The following is a 9,486-nucleotide window of genomic DNA, read 5'->3' as shown; positions in this document are numbered from 1 at the left end:
TCCAATCAATCATTGCAGCCACTGTGGGGTAAAGTGACGAACAGTGACCTCTGGAGGCAAACCCCCCCCCCCCCCGACAGTATTCAGCTGTATAGGTAGGTGGGCGGTCCATGATTCAGAGAGGTCTCCTCCAGCTGATACATTCTAAATGTGAGAGAAGGAGGTTTGTCTGGAGGAGCCCTGCTACGGGACGGGGGTTGGAGTGGACTTCTGTTTGTGTGTGTGCGCGCGCGTATATGTGTAGTTGATCTGGACTCTGGAGGACCAGGAGGTGTGTGTACTGGTTTGGAGGACGCGTCTGTGTATCTGATCCGGATCACACTGACTGTGGAGTTGTGATTTTTTTTTTATTTGACTTGATTAGAGCTGTGTCTGCACAGAGAGAGAGAGGACAGCTTCACTACTGACTACTGGACAGCGCATGGTAGGATCTCTGATCATAACAGCTGTATGCATATGCGATGTCTGGTCTGGTGGTGTAAAAGTATACCTGTGGTGGAAAAGGTACTCTAAGACTATTGTACTTTTTACTCCACTGCAATTATATGCAAGCTTTGGTTATAGTTATTTTGTAAATTTTGATTATTATTTAAAAAAAACCCGACATTAACCACTCTCAGCCCTATATATTCCGGGTACTTGAAAATAGCAGATCTACAAGCTCACGATTGTAGTCTCGATTGTAGAACTGATATTTAAAAAAAAGCATACCTTTTTGAAAAATGGGACATTTCTGCATAATGAGTACTTTTATTTTGGTACTTGAAGTACATTTTGATACCAATACCTTTGTAGCTTCCTTTGACTCGAGTAAAATGTTAATACAGGACTTTTAACAGACTTCAGAGTAAATATACATTGCAGTATTTATACTTTTACTTTAAGTAAAACATGGGAGTACTTCTTCCATCACTGATATGTGCATATATATCAGTTATTAAACACCTGTTATTCATGGCTGTTAGAATACCTGTGTAACCTGCAGCAACATATCGAGATGACTTCTTAAAGGTAGAGAAATGTTAAATAGCTCTATATACTGATTGATTGATATACAAAGAAATGAGCAGACAACATTGGAACTGGAACACTATAAAAATGTAGCTGATAAATGGGTACTCTCTCCTGATTGGCTGACATTGTGTTCACCTACTGTACCTTTAAATGTATTTTCTGTTCATTAAAGAGACAGTGGGGAGACCCCTGTTACTGGACAAACTCTCTATACCAATGATTACTATCACAATATAGTGCTTTAACCTTTTAACAAAAAAATGATACAAAAATATATATAACTTACCCTACCTTTAAACAGACTTATTTATGCACACAGTAATGATGATGCATTAAATCAGAGAACATGCTTTCATTAAATATATACTTTTGTTGCCGATCATATATGATGACAATCATGATACATTTCCACCACTGTTTGTCTCTGGAACAGATAGCCTACAGTAGCTATATAGAGTTTATTTTGACATGTCATAACCCTGTAATATCTCAAGAATCAAGAAGGTTTTTTGTTTATTCAATGAAATGCAAACTATATGTGAGGTCCTCAAAAGTACTGCGCCACAACTGTTTCTTTATTGGGCTCTTGAATAGCCTAATAAAAACTAAGTAAATAAATAGGCCTACATATATAATCAAAAAACAAACAAACAAATACATAAATAAATACATAGAAACATAAGAAGAAGCCTTCATAAGCATAACGTAATAATGGCAACTGAAGAAAAAGTTGATAATAAGGCATAATAGCCTGTACATGTGCAATAAAGCAGAGCCCGTTTCTGCAGAAAAAAATACTATAGCAAAAACACTTGTATGGCAGCACCTAGAATTGTAAAGAAACAGTATAATCACATAGATAAGTAGTCAGTTTCTCAAGTTGATTCATGCAGAAATATAGCCTATACACGACGTGTAGGCAATAGTTTCGCCTCCTATACGTGTTTAGAGACATTAAAAACCGTGCTGTTTTGCTGTTTGAACATTCTTTGTATTTCTGCATGGGTCCATTATAATGTTTAGCAGACACGAAAGCCACATGTTTAGATATCAAAGCATTTTGTTTAAGTGTTAGGTTTGAGTGCACTCAGGATTGTGCATGGAGTCGCTTCTCCTTGTAATTATGCAGACATGCTCACTTACAACACTGTTCAAAACAGAAGGCACCTCGTGGCCAACATGCTGTGTTTGCATACTGAGTTTTTACTGGTGCTATTTTACAGTGTTTTTTTTTTAACTTAAAGGTAGGGTAGGTGATTTTCCTTTGTTACAATAAGTGTTAAATAGCTCTATATTCTGATAGTACTCATTTCTATAGTGTTTTTAGTTTTTTTCAGTAGCCTAACAGGAGTCTCCCTGCCCTGTCTCTCCAGCTCTTTGGTAAAGAATAATTGAATTTTAGGTCGGGATACCAATTTTAGTGAGAGAACTCACAGGATAAAGGATAAACAAGTTAAATTGGAAGTGATGATGACACAAATAAATAAGCAGACACAATTGGATTTTTTTTTTTTGACATTTGGCAACCCACCTGAAAATGCATGTTCTGTTTATTAAAAAGTTGGAGAGATAGGGAGTCTCCTGTTAATTTACTGAACAAACACTCTATAGCAATGAGTACTATCACAATATAGAGCTTTAACATAAATACATCTCACTTACAAAAACAAACAACAAAAATCACTTAGGCTACCCTACCTTTAAGTAAAAGTAGCAATGTCACTATGTAACATTAGGCTACTCTCTTACAAGCAAAAAGCTTGTATTTAAAAAATGGACTTGAATAAACTTACAAAAGTATTGGCATCAACATATACTTACAGTACCGGAGTGAAAGTACTAAACAAAATGCAATGCATTGTGAGCTTGTACATCAGCTACACAGTAAAATATGCAGTGTTAATTTGGGAGTGTACAATTGTAACCAAATGGACCCGGTTACAATTGTACACCCTCAGAGTTACAAATGAATGAATTAACACTGATGATTTTGCTGTGTATTTTAGCAATTTTTGAGGGGGTGGAAATTAAGTATAACATTATTACATAAATGCAGGTCTGTATATTACATTATTTATGTTGATTATTGGTCAGGCATTTCTTTGTATATTGAAGTTATTTGTCATATCTGTCCTGTTTGTTCAAGAAGCCAAAAAGGCAAACGGAAATGCACTTTTCATTGATATGTCAAAAACACAATGAAATCGTTAATCGCGGTCGTTTTTACGACAATCATTTGTCAGCCAAAATGTTGCCATCGGGCCGACCCTAGTGTCAGGTCACCATGTCACATAGGTGACCCAGGTCACAGGGTCACCTGTCAAGTGTCCGTGATCATGTGGTCAACCCTGTTATCATCATGTCATGTGACAGTAACCTGTAATTGTCCATAATGGCTGTACATCCCACTTGTATACAGTTCCATGTATGGAAGAGCAAACAAGAGGGAATATAGGAAAGCTTATAGGGCAGGGGTGATGCAACGTTGATGATGGAGAGGGCCACTATATTTCCACACTTTGCATATACTGTCGGGCAGACACCTCTTATCTCCGTGTTTTAACTTTTTAAAATGCCATTCTATGTCACACAAAAGTAGCAAAAATAGCCGATCTAGATCTGCTATTTTTTAATTGTAATCCAGATGATTTTTCTTGCTATTTTTGAGTTGGAATCCTGAAAAGTAACACATTTATTTAATTTCAAATGCATTTAGTTATACTTATGCTAACTTTATGAACTTAAATACAAATAGTCATTAAGCTACTATATAGACTGAAGTAATTAAAGCGGGTCATGTTTGCATGTTTGGAATTGTAACAGCTGAAATCAATAATATATCAGTAATCCGATATTAACCTGCGGGCCGCATTAAGTAAAGGTGGGGCCCGCATGTGGCCCCCGGACCGCCAGTTGCCCATGTATGGTTCTCAAACTTTTCACCATGTCAAATAGATAGACCAGGTCAGAGGGTCATCTGTCAACTGTCCATGATCCCTGTGATCAGTCATGTGATAGCAAGGAGTAATAGTCCATAATGGTTGTACACAGTGGTGTAACGTAACTAAGTACATTTACTCAAGTGCTGTACTTAAAGGGATATTTCATAAAAAAAAAAAATTGGGTCATTTTATCTTCTACTCAGGCTTGTGTGAGCCCCCCAGACAGTTTTTAAGTTGCTTGATTTAGATATTTGATATTCATTTTATCAGACACGCCCCCCTTCCTATACAAACCCATTATAACTTCAAACTCCAGTTGTAACACGTTAGATTCATCAAAAACACCCGTCCTTGGTTCTGGTGACTCATCATGCCCTCCTAAAACTTGAGGGGGCCGTGCTTTTTCAATTACTTTTTTTATTTATTTTAAAAAATGTTTTTATTGTATTAAATATTTTTCATTTTCCAAAAAGAATATTACAAATAAATGAAAAAAGTATTTGAAAAAACATATTATATTAGGAGGACAATATCAGTCACCAGAACCAAGGACGGGTGTTCTTGATGAATCTAACATGGTTAAAATGGAGTTTGAAGTTACAATGGGTTTGTATAGGAAGGGGGCGTGTCTGGTCAAATGAATATCAAATATCTAAACACTGAATCAAGCAACTTAAAAACTGTCTAGGGGGCTCACACAATCCAGAGTAGACGATAAAATGACCCACATTGTTTCGAAAGTGAAATATCCCTTTAAGTACACTTTTAATGAATGTTTTACTTTATTGTTTCCAATTTACAGTACTTTTTACTTCTACTCCACTGCATCTCAGAGGCAAATATTGTACTTTCTACTACTAGAGATACTGGGCTTATGAGATTCAGACAGGGCTACTTGTCAACCAGTCAGTATCGTGGCTGACACCGGGGTCAAAATGTCTCAATGGACGAGTAGAGACAGACAACACCGGTCACGCCGCCAAGCTAAATGCAATATCATTGCAATAATGGTTAATCCTGATGAAAGTCTGTGAACGAAGGGAGGTTGTGAAATTTCTTGGGATTTCCCCCTCCCTTATATACTGTCTGTTCTGGGCTAGTGCTACTGTATGGTCCCACCTGTTACATACAGTATACTGTGCATACATTATACAACACAGGAAAACTAGTTTTGGAGGTTTGACATTGTTCAAAGATTAATTCTGCAGCCGTGCCTTTCGTAGAATGAAACATTTCATACCGCTAGAGCAGGAATGTATGTGTGTGTGTGTGTGTGTGTGTGTGTGTGTGTGTGTGAGAGAGAGAGAGAGAGAGAGAGAGAGAGAGAGAGAGAGAGAGAGAGAGAGAGAGAGAGAGAGAGAGAGAGAGAGAGAGAGAGAGAGAGAGAGTTAGCTTGGGATAAAAGCATCCATTGGAATGCTTGTGAAGAGGCAGCCAAGTTTTGCAAGGTGTGCTCTCTCTCTCTCGCTGTGTGTGCGTGCGTGTGTGTGTGTGTGTGTGTGTGTGTGTGTGTGTGTGTGTGTGTGTGTGTGTGTGTGTGTGTGTGTGTGTGTGTGTGTGTGTGTGTGTGTGTGTGTGTGTGTGTGAAAGCATGTCCTATCGTACATGTGCTCTGGTGCCACACCGACCTGCTTTCATCTGCTGAGCCAGGCGCACGGGCGTGTGTGTGTGTGTGTGTGTGTGTGTGTGTGTGTGTGTGTGTGTGTGTGTGTGTGTGTGTGTGTGTGTGTGTGTGTGTGTGTGTGTGTGTGTGCGCAGAGTAGGAGATGTCCCCTGTTGATGGTTATCAGAACAGTGACTAAGTCCTGGAGCCGCTCAGATCTGTATCTCTCTCTCTCTCTCTCTCTCTCTCTCTCTCTCTCTCTCTCTCTCTCTCTCTCTCTCTCTCTGTGTGATACATATATATATATATATATATATATATATATATATATATATATATATATAATATGAGAAATCGTGTCAAGCAGGGACCCCTTAGCTCAGAGTGAGATGAAGTAGGGACCCCCACTACATATTGTATACATTGTGTTGCATATTGCATATTAAACTTGAGTTGTGAACTTGTAAATCTGCTATTTATATATATATATATATATATATATATATATATATATATATATATATATATATATATATATATATATATATATATATAGTTTTACATTAACCACTGAACTATACCACCCTATAGAATCCCTATTTTGAGGGGAACTTTAGCCGAAAATAGCAGATTTACAAGTTCACAACTCAAGTTTAATATGCAACACAATGTATACAATATGTAGTGGGGGTCCCTACTTCATCTCACTCTGAGCTAAGGGGTCCCTGCTTGACACGATTTCTCATATTCTATTATACTTCTGTGGACATTTGACCATCACGTAATTCAAGTACACACACACACACACACACACACACACACACACACACACACACACACACACACACACACACACACACACACACACACACACACACACACACACCCTCTTCCCTCCATACGCGTGCTCTGTAAACACCCCTGTTAAAACGTGTACTTTCTCAGACACGACTTGTGCATCTGTTTTTCCTTACCCCTACACGCCCCCACCCGACTCCCCACCAACCCACCCACCCACCCCGGACACCCACCTAACACCGCCCGAGCCCCCCACCCATATACACATCCTTATACACATCAAAAGCAGGTCAGATATATTATCACACCGTGTTCTTAAACACCTGCTTTTAGGGGGACGGGGGGACGGGGGGGGGCACCACGATCTTCCTTTGTTAGCCGGCTAGACTCCACAAACACAGCTAAATCCTTATGCTAGCTTTGTACATGAAGATAATACTTAAAGAGGTGCTTTGCTTGCGCGCGCGTGCGTGCGTGTGTGTGTGTGTGTGTGTGTGTGTGTGTGTGTGTGTGTGTGTGTGTGTGTGTGTGTGTGCGCACGCTGGGGGCTCGACTAGTTTGTGCGTGTAGCTAATCACAGGTTCCAAGTCTGAGTCACGACCCATTTTATGCGTTGTAGCTTCTTTACTAGTGTCTCTTTCGTGTCTGTGGGGAGCAGTGGTTCCCAAACTGGGGGTCCCCAAATGTACAATGCTCACAATGCGTTGCCATGCGACGCATTGTGAGCTTGTAGATCTGCTATTTTCTAACGATGTTTGATACATTTTCATAACTTGTGAAATGGGACATTCTGCATAATGAGTACTTTCTACTTTTGGTACTTCAAGTATATTTTGATGCCAATACTTTTGTACTTTTACTCAAGTAAATGTATGTAAAACTTAAGTAAAAAACGTGAGTACTTTTTCCACCACTGTCTCCCATTAAGTCCTGAAGCGCTTCTAAAGTAGAGCTTGTAGGTTGGATATTTTTGCCGAAAGGGGTATAATGCTATAGGCTCCTGAACAGTGTGTGATAAGTTCTTCCTCTGGCCGCACTTCAGTTTGGTTGGAGTTCATATAGCAGAGAGCGTGGGGGGGGGGGGGGGGGGTAGCTTCATTAAAAGCAGTCAGCCGTCCTGGTGGGTTTGTGTGTAAGAGAGATGGTGGGGGGGATGGTGCAGGACATCATTTTGTCAACAGTCCCTTAATTCAGTTCCTGGGATTTCTTTGGAGCGGCTTGACCTTTAACCCCGGGCTGTGAGAACAGACTTCTGGGGGTCGTCAAAATGTCACAAGACCCCCCCCCCCTCACACTATCTCATACTTTTGATTTAAACATCTTCACGGCGTCATGTCTCAGAGGGATATTTAAAAATGAAATAAAATACATGAAAAAGTTATTGAAAAAAAAACAGCTCCCTCACATATAAGAAGGCCAGTATCAGTCACCAGAACCAAGGACGGGTGTTTTCGATGAATCTATCATGGTTAAAATGGAGTTTGAATGGGTTTGCATAGGAAAGAGGGCGTGTCTGATAAAATGAACATCAAATATCTAAATACTGAATCAAGCAATATACAATATAACTAACACAACTGAGGTGGTTGTATTTGGTCTCCGCAAATTAGATCCCTGTGTTCTGGTAGGACCACGTACTGGTTGACAAGTGGACCTGCCCGAGGGTCAAAATTCTATATCTCCCCTGAGCAAGCAGGCAGGCTCTCTGGGACCTGGGTTTGAATCCCCAGTAAGACGTGAGAGGTGCAGTGTAGCTTTAAACTGCAGTTTTTGTCATGAATAGTACATCCACACGGAACGCAAATATTACGTGGCGATACGTGGTTGATCTTTCCCCGCGAATAAAACCATCAACCTGTATGAATATTATGAGGCATAACCAAAATTAAGACTTTGATGTGAAAAATGTCCACAGGCACATTTTGGGATTGTTTATCTGTCTCACTTCCTTTGCGTATTAAAGGCCCTTTAGGCTTCAAGTGCAACCTCGGCCTCACCTAGAAATGGTGATAAAACGCTCTATTGCACAGTTAAAACGTTTTTAATTGCAAGTATGCGGAGGAAGCGTTTAGCTTTTCGCTAACCGCCTGTTCTCCTTAGCACCTGTCGTTAACAAACATTCAGGTGTGGAAAACTCTCGTTTAGACCCCCTGAGGCAGCTGTCTGGTCACCCAAGCTGACCTCTTGACCTGTTAGAAATGTGTCTGCTAAACGTGGGGGCCCTCAGGCCGCTTTGGCCTGTGGCTTGATTTACTGTGCTGCTCATTCGCCCATCTTCTGACTTTTAAAGGAGTGGTTCTCAAAGTGCGGTCCGGGGACCGCACTTTGGCTCTAATGTAGCCTGACAGCGCATCGCGGGTTCGAGTTCGGTTTCCGACAATCTTTGCTGCATGTCTCTCCTCATCTCTCTCTCCCTGTTTCCTGTCCATCTCCACTATACACTATAAATGAAAGCAGAAAAGCCCCCAAAAATATCTTAAAAATCAAAAATTCGCAGCTCAAACTGGGCCCAGTGGTCTAAACAGTTCAGAACTGGTCCTGGTTTATCAGTTAGAACTGGGTCTAGTAGTTACATGGCAATGGGACCCTGACATTCAGTGACCAACAGTATAGGTTGGACTCTATTTTAGGACCAGTGGAATAAAGGCTTTCTGTCAACACACTGGTGTCCACCTGGGGCCTCTGCATGCTACTGTCGTCGGGTTTATGTGTGTGTGTGCGTGTGCGTGTGAGTGTGAGTGTGTGTTTGAGTGTGCGTGCGTGCGTGTTTGGGAGGACCAAATGTCCCCACAAGTATAGTAGAATATGAGAAATACACGTAACGCAGAGCCTAGGTGCCCGGACCACTACGCCAGCGGGCGGGGCCGAAAACAGATTTTTAGAGATGGGGTTACAATTTGAAAAAGATTCAGTAGACATTTAGAGGTTAGGTTTAGGGATTAGAGTTAGAGTTTTGCCCAATTTATACTTGGTTGCGCGCTTGTGTCTTGCACAGAAAAACTGTCGATCGTGTTGTGAGTTTGTAGATCTGCAATTTTTCGGCTGTAGGCTTACCGTTAAAAAGGCCATTAAAAGAAAAAATACATTCCTAAAATGGACGCCCTAACATTTTGAATACTGTCGTCGGGT

The 9,486-nt window shown here is 40.5% G+C and overlaps 1 protein-coding gene across 1 annotated transcript in view; it reads left to right on the top strand.

The window, feature by feature from the left end:
- The first annotated feature begins 215 nt into the window (after nucleotides 1-215).
- LOC311059730 (von Willebrand factor A domain-containing protein 2-like) overlaps nucleotides 216-9,486 on the top strand; it is a 50,049-nt gene continuing 40,778 nt past the window's right edge. Inside the window, exon 1 of the mRNA XM_084077765.1 lies at nucleotides 216-424. The gene's annotated coding sequence lies outside the window, so the exon portion shown is untranslated. The remainder of the gene's footprint in view (nucleotides 425-9,486) is intronic.

The sequence above is a fragment of the Gymnoscopelus microlampas genome, assembly GCF_963454915.1.
Source record: "Gymnoscopelus microlampas genome assembly, chromosome: 14".
Taxonomy (NCBI): Eukaryota; Metazoa; Chordata; class Actinopteri; order Myctophiformes; family Myctophidae; genus Gymnoscopelus; species Gymnoscopelus microlampas.
Note: the sequence above shows the minus strand (reverse complement) of the source record. Positions and strands in the feature narration are given on the sequence as shown.